Raw genomic sequence first — 15,063 nt, 5'->3', positions numbered from 1 at the left:
TGATGTGGTCCCTTGCTAACAATCCAGCATTCTCTTTTTTGGGAACCACCAAAGAAATCTTCCTGCTCCCTATGTTCTGGTGGGAGCCCTTTGCTGGATCCATTCCTTTAATAAGAATCGAGACCTGGAGGGAACAAAGTTAGTAGAGTGTCACTATGGTATTCCTTAAAGAAAGATAACTCTCCCTTGATCTACTGGCAGGAAGTAATTTGACTCCTCTCTCAACTGAAACCTATTTATCTTGTTATCTCTGTTTTATAACCCTTCTTAGAAGACCACAGGGGCTTGACCACATCCTTCTGCGCCCCAATTACATGGGCATGATGAGGAGGGCTTGTAAAGATGACTCTGCAGGCTCCCTGTTGCCACAGAGTCTTCCTACTTCTTCCTTTTTTTAAAATAGAAATTGTGTATATATATATAAGATGTACAACATGATGGTTTGATATACATATACATGGTGAAATAATTACTATATATATGCTAATATATCATTCTCTCACATGGTTACTCTTTTTGTGTGTGTGATGAGAGCACCTGAAATCTACTCTCTAGCAAATTTCCAGTAGTGTTTGTTTGAAAGAGTCTTCTTGTCTCTCCTTCCAGTAGATGCTTACTCAGTGTTTAGATTTTAATTTCAGCATTATTTTTTCGGGGAACTTTTCACCAATCTGCAATGCAGGTTAATTTTTTGTGCGTTACACTCATAGAATCTTGATATTTTTCTTTCCTATAAAACACTTATTTCACTTTTTAACTATGTACTTATTTGTGTTATTATTTGACTTTAAGCTCAACGAGACTAAGAACTGTTTTCTATTTTCACTGACTATTGTCTCAGGTACATAGCATGGTTCCTGGTATTTAAGTATATATTTGGTAAAATGTTGTTAAATGAAGATTACATGAATTAGCAAAGACTTAGTAAACAAAAAATACCAGCAACTATCAATAATTTCAAATATATTCACAGAAAATAGAATAATTTTCCATTTAATATCTTATAATGACAAGCATTGATTTTGCCTGCAAAACTGGACTCTTTGATGCTTTATTACATACTTAAAAGGAAGGTGTAAGGGAGAACACTTATCCACACAATTATAATAAGGCCATCTCTTAGTTAAAAAAAAGACTCAGAATTACATTGGTTGACTCCTCCTACTCATTAAACAAGTGCTTAACTAGCTCTTCAATTTACAGTCGATGGGTAAACACTGGCAGGAAGAAGTTTGCATAATAGAAAATGCTCTGACACCCAACCAGCTGTGCCAAGATTCAATTTTACTTAATTATTATCAACACACACATCAAACATGTGCATTGGAGGGGGAGGGATTGCCTGGTGAGGAATGTGGGACTATGTCTTGGGGCATATGAAGTGACTTAGCTCTCAAAGAAGCTTTTGCTAGGGTGAGTAACAAAAATGATTCCTGCCATTAGCCTAGAATACTTCTTAAGGAAGATGTCATTTGTTTCTTCTGTGAATACATCATTTTCCGACACATACCTTAGGCTTTAGCCACCCTGAATTTCTTACCTTATCCTAAATACAGTACCTGTCATTCCCCCTGCTTTTGTACATACCTGTCCCCCATCCTACTTTTCCTTCTTCTCTTAGCTGAAATGAGATGTGAATTTGGGCCTTGAAGAGTCAATGTAGTCAAGCTTCATTAGTACTACTTGACAGAGTTTTTTATGTGTCCTTTTTGGCAGGCACTCTATTTTATGTATTTTCAGATTACGTGTATCTTTTTTATCTATCTTCATCATCATTCACATTGAATAACTGCTCCTGGCTTTTTATAAAAAGCGTAGTCCTTTTCCAAGCCCCACTGAGCGTCCTTGTGTCTGTGTTCTGTGCCCCTTCCCCTATGAAGCTAATCCTTTTGTTCATGCTCTTTCTACTGACCCCATCTGTCTGTCTCTCTGAAGGACATTATGCTCATGCTTTTCTTCCTCTGTTTATAACCATCAATCTTTCTTTGTTTTCTGCTCTCAATGGTTATGTATTAAAAATCTGATTTCTCCATCTTAATAAAAACAAAGACTCTTTAGTAACTCTGCTGTGCTTTGTAGCTATTGAGCTACCTTGTATTATTCTCTTAGCAGCCAAAATCCAACTTATGACCACGCTCTCCCTCTGCTTCTGCCTCAATTGTTAAATTAGACCCAGTTTTTTTTTTTTTTTGAGGAAGATTAGCCTGAGCTAACATCCATGCCCATCTTCCTCTACTTTATATATGGGAGGCCTGCCACAGCATGGCTTGACAAGCGATGTGTAGGTCCACGCCCAGGATCTGAACTGGCCAACCCTAGGCCGCCGATGCAGAGCATGCAAACTTAACGGCTGCACCACCGGACCAGCCTCCCAGACCCAATTGTTTCATTGGCATTATGATGCCCTTCTAAGCAAATTTAAAAGCTTCTCCGTAGTCCTCTTATTCCTTGACATCTCAATGATGTTTGTTCTGTTGACACTTCAGTCTTTCCCAAAATCCCCTCTGCCCTTCCTCTCGCTGATTTAGTGGCTCCCATTTCTCTGTTCTTCTCCTTTCCCACTATTGCCAGCTCCTCTTTCTCCTCCAGTCTCTCAACTGTGGGAAGTCCGCAAACTTTATTTCTTGGTTCTCTGTCCTCAACCTTTATTTATTTTGTAGAAGATACCATCCTTTATTTCTGTTTGAAATCTTTGTCTATAAATCAATTGCTCCTAAATCCTAATCTTTTGTCAAACCTCCCCATCAAGCTACAGCACTTTAGTTCAAACATCCTACAAGAAAGCTTCTCCAGAAGTTTTTTCAAAACTGAAAAATTTATTGTGACTATAACCAAACTTTTCATTTTTGTCCTTAAGAATGCTCCATGTGTCCTCACCCCCCACTTTTGAGTGGTGTCACCAGCACTCCTGTAAGTGCAAATGCTTGGAATTCATGACAAAACTCGATGAACTTTATAAATAAATTAAGTAAAAGAAAAAGAGTCTCCTTTTTTGGTTGTCTTCCTCTGTCATTCCCTGCACAAGGACTTTACATTCATGTGGGAATTTTACCTCCTCCAAGCTTCATTTTCTATCTCCCATAGCTTCCATTTCCATTATCTTTCCCTAAGTCCTTTATGCACTGAAAAACTGTGCTATATAATTGAACCCTTCTATTATTAATAGATTATTATCTGAAAAACTATTCAGAAATCCATTTACTAAATCATAACAACACTCTCAGTAAACACAACTCAACTGCCTCTTAAAACTGACAATATTTTTAGAGCCTTTTAAAAAACTTACTATATATAAAAAAGTTAATAATGTTTGTAACACCACCCCCCTCCACTGAAATAAATACAAACAGAGCAAGCATGCAGGCCATTAGGTAAATAAATCGAGAGAGGAAAATGATTAGGCATCTGTTGGCGATGGACACTGCTGCCCCGGAGCTCAGGTCTGTTCCTGTCTGTGGAAGTTTTGAGGTGAGAGCCTGTGGAAGAAGTTGCACTATTGTCTTATTCTCTAATGGCACTGCCAGGTTGAGCATATTGCTTGCCGTTATTTTATGAGTTCTATTCTCACTAATACCTCCATATAGATAAGAAGTTATACTGTCTACCAGTTTGTCCAGCATATCTAGCTTCACCATAAGGGACAAAGAAAAACCAAAACAAAACAACTATAACTCTACTGACAAATTTTTATTATAGGCAATGTGAACAATAGGTAGAAATTCCAGATTCCATCATTAGATGATCGGAAATATGTCCTTGTTAGTTCATCTCACTTTTTTTAAATGTGTGCCCTTTGGGGAAAATTCAAGTTGCACATTGGTATTTTTTTTGAACCATAAATAGTCTCCTTCAATCTAAATGATCTTAGATCTAAAATGTCGTTTACATGTAATTTTAAAAATTAATAATTACATTCCATCTTCAAAAAAGTTTGCTTAATACTGAACAGGAAAAAGAGTACATAATCCCACTAATCCAAACCATCTAATAACAATTTTTATATTTCCTTCCAGTCTTTTTTCACGTATGTGTGCTCTGCATGGTTACAATCATAGGGTATATGTTATTTTTATCTTCTGAAATTTTAACAACAACATTGTATCATAAATATTTACCCTGCATACTCTGCATAGCTTCCTTGCTTCTCTGACATTTTTTAAAAACAGGATGCAAAGAGAGAGCTGGATAAAATCTAAGGACGTGAAGCCAAAGGCTTTCCCCTTTTGTTGTTATAGGCCAGTTGCTCATTAACTCTTCTCAGCTTCTTGTCGCTGTGCCACACACTATTGCATAATATTTTTTCTAAAATAGTTACTTTACAGGGAATAATTAAGGCTCATTGTCTTAAGATTTAAAAAATTAGAATTGGCTCCCTATGGAAGATTCTTCCTTGGGTAAGGCCAACTGAGAAAACGGTAATGTTTGTATCTGTGAAAAAAATTCTCAGGCAATCTGAGCATGCTCATGCTGAGAAGGGAACATTCAGCCACTTCAATGTTTAGAGATTCAAGAAATTTCATCTTTTTTCTTTGTTATTTTTGTCATATTCAATCACCATTTGGGCTGTCAGAACTGTCCCGTTACCTACAAATCCTGTTTGATCTGTATTCATCAGTTATTACATCAGAAGTCCTAAATCTCAGTTAGTTTAAATGAATTTGAATCAAAAAGAAATAGATCTGGAGGGCTGGCCTCGTGGATTAGTGGTTAAGTTTGGCATGCTCCGCTTTGGCAGCCCAGGTTTGCAGGTTCGGGTCCTGGGCTCGGACCTACACCACTCATCAGCCATGCTGTAGCAGTGACCCACAATATAGAGTGGAGGAAGATTGGCACAGATGTTGTTAGTTCAGGGCTAATCTTCCTCAAGCCAAAAAAGAGGATGATTGACAATAGATGTTAGCTCAGGGCTAAAGAAATAGATCTGGGTTAACTACAGAGTTCGTTCCCTTTATTTTGTGTAATACCTATTACTTTCCCCTTATATTTAAATCAGTTTTTTTCTTTGCCCTATTAATTTGCTTCCTTTACCCCTGCCCTGCACCATCTGTGTGTTTCAAATTATATTTTGCTTCTTTTCTGGGGATTAATTTTAGAAAAAATTTTGTTTCTATTATTACTCATTATCATTTCTCATTTTATTTTATAAAATTTTCATTGTTTTTAGTGACCACTTCTACATTTAATTACTAATTGAACCTGAAGATGTATCAACCTTTATCCATCTATCCAGCCAGGCCTCCATCCATTCTTTCATTTATTTATTCGTTTATTGAGATTTTGCCTTTCCGGCAGGCAAAAACTAGTTGGTTTTCAGTTCAGTTTAAGGAAAGGGCCAATTTAGTCAAATAACAGTTTGTGACCTATCGATTTTTCCAAAGCATCCGTGAATGAAATTAGAATCTGCTTGTTTTCTTGAAATAGAGTTTTTATGTAGCATCTCCTGTTGATAATGTAAAATGCATTTTTCCCAATAATTATTTAACATTTTCTTTTTCACGTCTTTATTTTTAAAAGCTCACAAGTTTTGTTTCCTAAACAGATATATTGGGATTAAACTGACGTTATTTCTATTCAGAAAATAAAATGTTTCTTTGTTTCACATGCTAGTTGTCACATTATGTTTTATTGTCTTTACTAATGCTGATAATTGGTCTATAAATGTACTTCGAAGTTTCAGCTTATTTGAATGCCTTCTGCTTATGCTGGTGTACTAAGACTTATTTTCTTATTCTTCTCTTTTTTTTTTCCTGAACTTGTTTTCATTAGTCTTTTTTTCTGCTCTCTATATAGAGGCAAACAATTATTTTATTTTCTCACACTCTTCAACCCTTTTCCCCAAATACCTTTGATGTTCTCTTTCTTTAAGATTATTCTCTAGTCAGTCCTCAAATGCAAATATAAGTAATCATAAACAATTATTTTGGTGTAATAATGGCTGATTAATTACCTAGCTCTTTGCTGCCAGCTTACCACATTTTAAATTGGACAATACTAGATTGAAGCCAGCAAATACTGTTAGTGACATTACAATTTTCTCTTCTCTAGATCATTGTTTGTGGCAGATCTCTCGATGACTGTTTTCATGTTGTATTTTGCGGGGAAAGTATGTTTCTTCACAAGGATATTTTGAATCTAATACCAACCATCCTGTGCCAGTCTCACTAGAGACAGTTCCCCTTTGCCTATAAACATTTGTTGAAGATACCATCATTAATAATGGCCTCTTCTTCTATTAACCACTCAAACTCTTCTGCAGTTATTCATGTACATATAGTAAACTGAGAAGAAAACCCTATTTTTTAGAATTTACTTGGGCCTCTTCAGAGCAATGAATAATTCCTTCTAAAGGAAGATTTACTGGGAAATAGAGCAGAATCATTCCAAATTTCATCGTATTTGTGTATTACGATGTCTGAGGTGTTCCATTTCTCAGGAGAACCCCTCCCCACCCTACTTCGTCAGGTGCATTTATGATATAACTTATATGTACTTAAGAATTGTACAAAGTCTCTTTGTTTTAGGACATCAATTTTGGTCTTTTATAAATTGATTTTTACTTTTGTGTCTGTAGCAAATGAGTTTGATTTAACACAACTTGATGTGCAACCATTGACCAGAAAACATGTATACCACAAGTCAGGGATCATCAGTACCAACAAATTTCCTTCTGTTGTCTCAGTTTACACTTCCACAGTTTACCAAAGCACCTCTTTCCCCACGCTCTTGCCAATAAGATCTGTTCCTGTTGCAGCAGCCTGCTGTTACCTAAGGGTGTCTATGTTCTCTCCCTTCCTCCCTCTGTATCTCTATCATACAAGTCACATTTAAATACCTTCTTGTCTTAAAAAATTTTAAACAATACATATGCATGTAAATAAAATGTTAATCTTTTCCCTTGTCCTTCCTCAAAGGTAACTACTTTCAACAGTTTAGTTAGCATGTTTTATAAATCTATTTTTTTTTTTTAGAGATTTTATTTTTTTCCTTTTTCTCCCCAAAGCCCCCTGGTACATGGTTGTATATTCTTCGTTGTGGGTTGTATATTCTTTGTTGTGGGTCCTTCTAGTTGTGGCATGTGGGACACTGCCTCAGTGTGGTTTGATGATTCGAACCAACGAAACACTGGGCCGCCTGCAGTGGAGGGCGCGAACTTAACCACTTGGCCACGGGGCCAGCCCCTATAAATCTATTTTTAAACACATTTCATTGATATGTTTGTGTGTGACTTTTTTACATACACATATTAAACTATATGCAGTGTTCTGTCTTCTTCTTCATTTAAAAATACTGTAACAATATAAATCTATTTTTAATAGTTGAATGTATGTTTTTTATCTTGCTTCTTTTTACTGAACATTTAGGTTGTTTCTATTTTTGCTTTATTATAATATTTAAATAATACCCATAATTGGTAAAGCTGGCTAGAAAAATATACATATGTCTAATTTTCTTAGATATTATCAAAGTTATTAACACTTGGTTGTTAATAGTGTTGGTCACTTTCCCAATGTCTTTATTTTTAGCTTGTCTTATCTATTAGTTTCAGAAAGATATTTGTAAAAATTTCACACTTTGTGGATGTGTCAGTTTCTCCAAAGTGTTAATTTTACCTCATACATCTTAAGACTGTGTTTTCAGTGATACACTTTTATGATTATTATATTTTCTTTGTGGGTTGTTCTTTTATTGTGATTTTATATTTCTCTTTATTTCTATTAATAGTTTTTCTTAAATTCTATTTTGTCTAATATTAATATTATTATACCAGTGTTTTGTTTTCTTTTGGTTATTATTTGCTTGGAGTGCTCTTCTTTCTTCTTTATGAACCTGTGTGCAGATTAATTGGATTAATAATAAACCCTAACTCCTAATGCATTATCATCATTGGTAGTCCTTTTATTTTTATTTACATAATTTTATTTAATATTTAATAATTAAGAACACTCATTAATGTATTTATATACAGGTGTTACTATCTTTAAAGTATCAAATATAATATACACTTTTTAGAGTTAGATTCAAAGTTTATTATCAAATCGTCTTTTTGAACTTTTGCACTTTTTTTTCTTCTGGGAAAGATTCACCCTGAGCTAACATCTGTTGCCAATCTTCCTCTTTTTTTTCTTCCCCAAAGACCCAGTTCATGGTTGTATATTCTAGTCATAGGTCCTTCTAGTTCTACATGAGCCACCACCACAGCATGGCTGCTAACAGAGGAGTGGTGTGGTTCTGTGCCCAGGACCGAACTCCAGATGCCAGAGAGGAGCATGCCAAATTGTAATCACTAGGCCATCAGAGTGGCTCACTTTTGAACTGACTTCTTGTCAAATCTGATTAGTTCATCACTGATTTTAATCTAATAGCATGACTGATTCAGGAGCAGAAGTGCCAACTCTTGTCATTTAAATTTGGTTTGCTTGTTTTTTCTTTCTTATTTTTAGCCTTTTGTTTCTTGGCAGAAATATTTAAAAGTCATTTGACCGTTTTTGTGAGGATTAGCCTGGTTAAAATGCATATTATAATTGACAAATCCAGTGGATGTCATAAATCAAAATATAAAAGAACAAAGGAGTGAAGTCACCACTGTCTACTCCTTTGGATTGAGAAAACCTTGCTCTTCCCTTTAGGATATTTTACCTACTGTGTATGATACATAATCATTTGACATGCACAATGTAGGTACTAGTGTCCCTTCGTATCTTAAATATTTAGTAAAGCTTAATGTCTTTATTTTTTTAATACAAATTACATTGTGAAGAATGTATAATATGTTCTTTTCATCATTACAGTGAATCAACTAATGTAGTACTTCTCAAAGTGTGGTCTGTGGACCTCTGGAGGCCCCAGAGACCCTTTATGGAAGTCCATGAGGTCAAAATTATTTTCATTATAATACTAAGAAATTATTTACCTTTTTTTTTTTTAACTGTGTCAACATTTACACAGATGATGCAAATGCCATGGGAGGACAAACTGCTGGAGTCTTAATCACAGTGGTGGCAGTAAACTGTACTGGTAGACATTTTTTCATTGCCATTCATGTACGGGAAAAGTGGAAAAAAGCCAGTTTCACTTACAAATGCCTTGGATGGAGCAGTAAAAATTATTAATTTTATTCAATCTCAATCTTTGAGTACTTGTCCTTTTAGTATTGTTTGTGACAAAATACTCATAAAGCACTTTTGTTACATACAAAAGGGTGATGGCTGTCCCATTGTACAATTCTTGAGAGCTGAACTTCCCCTTTTTTCAAAATGAAATACTTCTTTTTGTTTGAAAGAAATTGGTTATTCAGACTTGAGTATTTGGCAGAGATTTTCTTAAGATAGAATGAAGTGAGCCTGTCACTTCAAGGAGAACAATTGGCAGTATTTGTGGCCAATGATAGAATTTGAGCTTTCTAGTTAAAATCAGAATTTTGAAAATATGTATCTGCCACCATACACTTGACAGCTTCTCAATAGTTAAAGACAGGGCCAGCTACGTAATTTGCAGGCCTCAGTGCAAAGTGAAAATATGGGGCTTTTGTTCAAAAAGGAGGAAGAAAGTGCCATTATGGATACTAAAAAGCTTTTTTCTTCCTTCTGTAGTCTCTCCTTTGGCTTGTCATGGTCTTTTTTTGTTGGTACTTAATGCTGTTCTAAGTAAAGAAAATTAACGCTTTAAGTTACTAGCATGAATTTTACTGTTTATATTGTGTAATGCCAGTTTTATATACATATATAAGAACATTTGATTCATGCACAAAATCACAAAAATTGCACAATTTGTATTTCCATAGTTTATATATGCATATCTTTTTGTTCTGACCAGAAGAGTGGAAATGATGCACAACACTAGGCAACTGTTTTTATTTCATTTCTTGACATTCGCATGTTCTTCAGCTAATTTATGACTAAGGAAGGACTAAGAAGAAACGGAGCTATGGGTTGTCCCATCTTTCATTTAATTACTGTCATTATTTTCAGTGAAAATGGTCACCTATTACAGAAAAGGGACACCAATAAGAAAAGATATGATAGAGTTTTTAGGTGGTTCCTCCTTCTTAGAATTCACTGCATTCTTTCTGCATTTAAAGCAAAGTCTGATTTGATTGAAAAATGTGGTTTCTTGGGACTGTTAGCATCCCCACTTACTCAGTCATAGGCTTAACAAGCTTACCATGTAGTATTTACTTTGAATCTCACCGAACTTGCACACATTGTGGGTGCACCAGAATTTTGTGATAGTCGGGTGTTGAGAACACTGTATGCAAACGACCAGCAGACATGCTACATATGGTGTGTATCTCTTTTGCTTTATTGTCCCATTGGGCTTCACTTACAAAACACAAGTCCAAAGATGAAATTATTAAAAATTTCAAGATGGCAACAGCAGAGCACTAAACCGAGCATGAGGACCTTCTAAGTGTGGGGTCCTCTGCAATAACACAGCTTACGCTCCCGTAAAGCTGATCCTGCTTCAAGACTCTTATGATATTAGCGGTGATATTAGTGAATGTGAATTGTTGATATTATATAATGAAGTATGTCAGCATTTGGGAGATTTGCGTAAGCCTGTGAACCAATATTTTCCAAACGTTCGATACATAATGTTTCAAAATCATGAATGGACAAAATAGCCATTCAAAGTACAAAATAGGTCAGTGGATTTTAACATCAACAGAAGACAAAACGTTTGTCACGATAGATTCAGATTCCACTAACTTTTAAGAAACTATATCAGTTTTTGATGTTTGGTGCAGAATCAAAAGTATGTGAAAAGTCTACGGAAATATTTTTTCCCTTTCCAACGGCACATTTGTGGGAGGCTGGACTTGCTTCATATACTTCAACCAAACCGTCGTATCACAAAAGATTAACTGCAGAAGCAGATATGAGAATCTAGGTGTTTTCTATTATACTGGACTTAATTAAGGAGATTTACAAAAATATAAAATAATTCCACTGTTTGCACTGAATTTTTTGCAAAATAATTATATTTTTTAATTAGTAAGCTATTTATGCTAATGTGAAATGGGTTTGGATTGTTGTTTTTAAATGAATTTATAAATTAAACATTTTGTAATTTCTGTTTTACTTTGGAATAAAGAAAATCCAATAGGTACAACCCATATAAGGAAAAGCTCTTTGGAACTCTCAATAATTTTTTTAAGAGTCTTGAGAGGTCCTGAATCCAAAAAGTTTGAGAACCTCTTATCTAGTAGGTCAAAGAAGGTGTCCTGGAACTCTCAAAACAGAATTGAAACTTACTTGGTAAAAAGTAAATCAATGACAATTGGTATTTTTAAAAGGCAGCAAATATACTAGCTCTTAAAATAAAAATCTTAGTAATAGGGTGTTATAATAGGGTTTTAAATAATTGGGAATCAGGTAGAAAACAGTATCACCAAACATGGGTATAAAATTAATGCCTTTATTGACTTTAACAGTATGTTTTGTCATAATATTCAAGACATATATCCTAGTTTTTGTGAACTTTTTTCTCTAAATTTTCATGTGCTTTTATTTTCTGATTAGAAAATAATACGTTTATTATAAGAATTTCAAAGATACAGTTATAGAACACTGTAAATCCCCCGAATTCTCCCAATTTAAAGGCATTTCCTCCATGGTCTTTTTATCCTCTAATACAAAAAATTAAATTATTGTTAAAATAAATTATTATAGTAATGTACGTCAAAATCTGATAGTGATAGATATACTTTTTAATTTAATAATGTCAAGTTATGTTTTTTTAAAGATTTTTTCTATGTTGTTATATAACATCTATCTTTAAAAATTGTATATTTTAAATTATGTAATTATATATGAAGTTTGGATTATTTTTAGTTAATAAACAAATATTGCCCTTAAATGAGTGACTTGGGATAGACTGTTATTCAACTGATTGGATTTGTGGTTGTTAAGCACATTCATGAATGAACTTTTTCATTATGCAATTGATCATAACAAGTAAACAATAATTTGCTAATAAATATGCCATTTTGATTTATTATAAATTGACATTTATTTATGGTTAAAAATGAGCAATACAGAGTCTCTGGTCTAAAGAAAACTAGAGTCATACTGAGGAAATATGCACATAAATAAACATAACAATAAGTAGCGTGTCATAAGTCTATTAAAAAATAACAAGGAAAGTGCCATAAGCCCAGTGATCTACATGAATCAATATTTGATGAGCAAAATTAAAGCTTAAAGAAAGAACTTTGATAAAATATTTTAATATCTTATCAGACTTTTTCCAGAATAAAAACAAAAAGTTTTTTTTTTTTTAGCACTTATATCATGGTTTGCCCATGCTAATACTAATAATTAAATGAAATATACTGAATATTGGTCAGTTCTTGCTTGAATCATAGTTTTGGGCAGGTTCATCGCCCTATTTAATTGCAAGAAAGAAGAATGTCCATAATTTGCTCATAAATGTCTTCTATATTCAATTTGGCTACCATTCTGCCCATCTCTGCTATTGCTTAGTATTTGATTTGAGACTACAAGAGATGAAGACATTTACACAAGGAGCAACATATAAACTTATCACAAGTCAAATAATTCTAATTAAAATATAATTCTGTTCTTATATTAGATTATTTTTTAAAGTATTCTCCCAGTGTTTTAGACATTAGAGCAAGATTGGTCAATGATATAGTGCAAATTTACGTAATCCTTTTTGAGAGCAATGTGTCAACACATATAAAGAGACCAAAAAAATAATCCATATTCTTTTTTTTTTTAAAGATTTTACTTTTTCCTTTTTCTCCTCAAAGCCCCCCGGTACATAGTTGTGTATTCTTCGTTGTGGGTTCTTCTAGTTGTAGCATGTGGGACGCTGCCTCAGCGTGGTCTGATGAGCAGTGCCATGTCCGCGCCCAGGATTTGAACTAACGAAACACTGGGCCGCCTGCAGCGGAGCGCGTGAACTTAACCACTCGGCCACGGGGCCAGCCCCAATAATCCATATTCTTAACCCAGGAATCTGATTAGTGGAAATGTATCATAGAAAAATTCAATCAAAATTAAAAAGCTATATGCACAAACTTGTTTATTATTGTATTAAATATCCAATCTTAATGGGATATGGAATACGTCTTTGTCCCATAAAGTGATTAAATATTATACAATAATAAAAATAGTAAAAAGCATTTGCAAAAACATGGTAACATATTCAATAAGTCAAAATGACAATAAGGATTGATATCAAGATGGCAGTGTAGGTGGGCTCTGAACTCACTTGCTCCCACAGACACAGCTAATTTACAGCTATTCTTGGAACAATCACCTCCCTGAGAGAGAACTGGAAACTGGATAAAAAGAACCCCCTCAACAAGGGATAGCCCTCACGGAGGTGGAATAGGCAGAAATTCCTTCTTGAGAGAAAAAAAAAGCCATAGAGCTTCATGGCCAGCCAGGGGAAATCCTAAGGTATGCAGACTTCCCTGGAGGAGAGGGGACCTGAGCAGGGGGGGAATGTTACTGCTGTAAGCATCCCTTGGACTCAGCATATCTGAGATGAGTCTCATAATATCTGGCTTTGCTGGCTATTAACTACAATGGGGTATACCTCTAGAGAAGCTATCTGACATAAGCAGAGAAAAGACAGCTCTTAAGGGGCCCAGGCACAAATTCACCCATTTCAGAAAGCAATCTAAAATCACTAGAAAAAAAGGTGCACAGTCTTTTCTGGAAAGAGACATACCTGATAGCCTCTGGGTACATCTCAGTGAGAGGTGAGGCCTCTCCAGGCACTGAGACATTGGCAGCAGCCATTACTGTGACCTAGTATGGGTGTGCTGACACAGACTGTGGCAGACCCTATTGGAGTTCTTCTTCTGGCCTCTTAGCTCAGGGTCTGCCCTGTCCACTAGAGCTCTGATGATTTAATCTACCTCAGCCAGGGTGGGCAGCCCACCCTAGGGACTGGCCCTACCCAACAGCGAGCCTTCAGGCAACTTGTGGGCCTGAATAGGTAGAGTTCCTGGATCCTCTGCAGGCAGGCGAGTTGGTCTGCCTCTGAAGGGCAGGGTGTGCCGAGAAGCTGGTGGAGTGTGTGGGGCATTGGAGGAATGTGTGGGGGTCTCTGCAGTGGGGCAACTGGCTCCACTTCAGGGGGTTGGGAAGTGTGCACAGGCCAGCAACATGTTGACAGTTTGAGTGGGCCTGTGGGCCATGGGGTTTGTCAACTGCAGAAGACTTGTGCTTCTGAAATAACCACATAGAGGTTCAGCCTCACCTTCCAAAGCCTGAAACAATTGGGTGCTCCTGTGCCTGGGGCCAGCCCCACTCAGCTGCAATCCTGAGAGAGGTGACAACAGCCTTGCAGGCCAGAGGCCTATAGAAATTGTAAGCCCTTGAGACAAGCAACCAGCCACGATGGGAACCTACTCACTTAACAGAAAAACTGCAACAGGAATGTGCTATTAGAACCTGCAGCCAACTGCATGGGAGCTCCTCACACCTGATAAAGTGACTGAAACGTCCATAGCAACCACACACAGCTGAGGATTACAACCAGCTTGCCAGGGGAACAGCCTAGCCTCCCAGGCACCTGCAGCAAGAACAACCCTACCAAAATAGAAGAACATACATAGCTCACACAGAGGTCATTCCTGGAATGTTTGGAACTGGTGATGAGAGGGAAGCATACTGCTGGGCCTCATAAGGCATCTCTTACATAAGTTCGCGTCTCCAAGATCAAGGGATGTAGCTGACTCACCTGATACATAGATATAATCACAGAGAGAGAGGAAAAATGAGGCAAAGGAATATGTTCCAAGTAAGGGATCAGGACAGAACTCCAGAAAAAGAACTAAATAAAACAGAAATAAACAATCTACCTGATAAAGAGTTCAAAGGAAGAGTAATAAGGATGCTCACTGATCTTGGGAGAAGAATGGATGAACTCAGTGAGAATGTCAACAAAGAATTGGAAAATATAAAAAAGAGCCAACCAGAAATGGAGAATACAGTACTGGAAATGAAAAATTCATTGGAGGGAATCAATAGCAGAGTAGATGACACAGAGGAATGGATCATCAAGCTGAATAAAAGACTAGAGGAA

General features: G+C 35.9%; 1 long non-coding RNA gene across 2 annotated transcripts in view; it reads left to right on the top strand.

The window, feature by feature from the left end:
• Positions 1 to 15,063, top strand: part of LOC139076995 (uncharacterized) — a 77,741-nt gene that overhangs the window by 20,692 nt on the left and 41,986 nt on the right. The window lies entirely within an intron of this gene.

The sequence above is a fragment of the Equus przewalskii genome, chromosome 18, assembly GCF_037783145.1.
Source record: "Equus przewalskii isolate Varuska chromosome 18, EquPr2, whole genome shotgun sequence".
NCBI classification, from domain to species: domain Eukaryota; kingdom Metazoa; phylum Chordata; class Mammalia; order Perissodactyla; family Equidae; genus Equus; species Equus przewalskii.
The sequence above is the reverse complement of the archived record's forward strand: the minus strand, read 5'-3'. Positions and strand labels throughout refer to the sequence as shown.